The sequence below is a fragment of the Chrysochloris asiatica genome, unplaced genomic scaffold (assembly GCF_000296735.1).
Source record: "Chrysochloris asiatica unplaced genomic scaffold, ChrAsi1.0 scaffold00026, whole genome shotgun sequence".
Taxonomy (NCBI): Eukaryota; Metazoa; Chordata; class Mammalia; order Afrosoricida; family Chrysochloridae; genus Chrysochloris; species Chrysochloris asiatica.
The window spans coordinates 22,062,792-22,064,523 of record NW_006408544.1 but is presented as its reverse complement, the minus strand read 5'-3'; positions in this window follow the sequence as shown (position 1 = coordinate 22,064,523).

Genomic DNA, 1,732 nt, shown 5'->3' with positions numbered 1-1,732 from the left:
TCATGATCCTTTTTTTATCTTCCTGGTGGGACTGTCATTTTACACACGGGAGACTTTAGGGCAGACCCATCCACAGGGCGTTCTCTTTTAGCAATCCAGAAAATCCACACACTTTACTTGGATACAAGATATTGCCGCCCAGAATATTCCTTTCCACCTCAGCAAGAGGTTATCCAGTTTGCTATCAACACTGCCTTTGAGACTGTAACCCTAAACCTATATACTCTTGTTGTTTGTGGCATTTACTCCATTGGAAAGGAGAAAGTCTTCCTTGCCATTGCTGATGTTTTGGGCTCAAAAGTTGGCATGTCCCAAGAAAAGTATTCAATATTACAGTGTCTCAGTATACCCAAAATGAATTCCCTCATCACCACAGACATGTGTAGTGCACTGGTTCATATTCTACCAATGATGCAAATTAACTTTAAGGATTTACAGCGGCATTTGAAGAAGTGTGCTGGGAAATATGATCAGATCTTGCTTGGCCTTCTGACCTACAGGATGGACCCACTGTAACAAGTTAACCAGTCTAGCAGATCTCGTTCCCCAGACTAAAGGAAACATCACAATATATGGGATTCCTTATCGTGAACACAGCAGCTATCTAGAAATGAAATGTTTTGTCCAGTGGCTGAGGCCCCAGAAAATCATACCAACCATAAATATGGGCACCAGGGAAATCAGGAGTGCTATGGAGACCTATTTTAGAGAGTGGAAATTGGAAGCAGGATATTGATACTACCCCTCAGGACTGTCATGGGTTAGAAGTTAAATCTTGAGTTATAGAAAACATTGTTTCACTCCCAGTGGAAACCCCCTGATGCTCCCTCATACTTGTGTAGCTTATTCTTTCATTAACCTGTGAGTAACATGCCCGTGCTGCTGGATGTCTCCCAGCATGGTCAGTGCTAAATGAAATAGGCTCTCCCAGGTCTCCTCAATACTTAACAGCTTGCCCATCCCAACGGAGGCAGTTAACTTCTGCATCAAGCTCTAGAGGTGGAAATAAAGACAGGTCCAGGGACCAAAGGGACTCATGATAATGGATAAGCTAAGGTGAAATCAGTCTGTAAAAGTACTATGTATCTTTAACATTATTTAATATGATTTATGATATTTTATGAACTGAAACTTTTATATGAATGTATACTTAAATAAAAAATTAATCCTAGATTTGCAATAGTGAAATAAAAGGCTATCAATGAAAAAATAGGGACAAATTTGAGGGCTCTAATACAGGGCAGACACAGACTACCAAACATTGTGAAAATTGCACAAAGGAAAACAAAAGATATGACTGGGACATGCTAAAAATTAAAAATTTAGGTGCATTAAAAGACTTCACCAAAAGCATAAAAAGATAACCAACAGAATGGGAAAAAAATATTTTGCAATGACACATCAAACAAAGGATTAATTTCTAAAATACATAGGAAACCACAACACTTCTACAAGAAAAAGACAAATAATAACCAATTTAAAAATGGTCACAGGACATGAAAAGACACTACACCAAAGAAGACATTCAGTTGGCCAATAGACGTATGAAGAAATGTTCACAATCACTAGACATTAGAGAGATGCAAATCAAAACAACAATATCATCTCACACCAGCAATAACAGTGAATTAAAAAAAAAATACAGGGCAATAAATGCTGGCAAGGATGTAGACAGACTGGGACCCTCCTACATTGCTGGTGGGATTGCAAAATGGTCCAACCACTCTGGAAA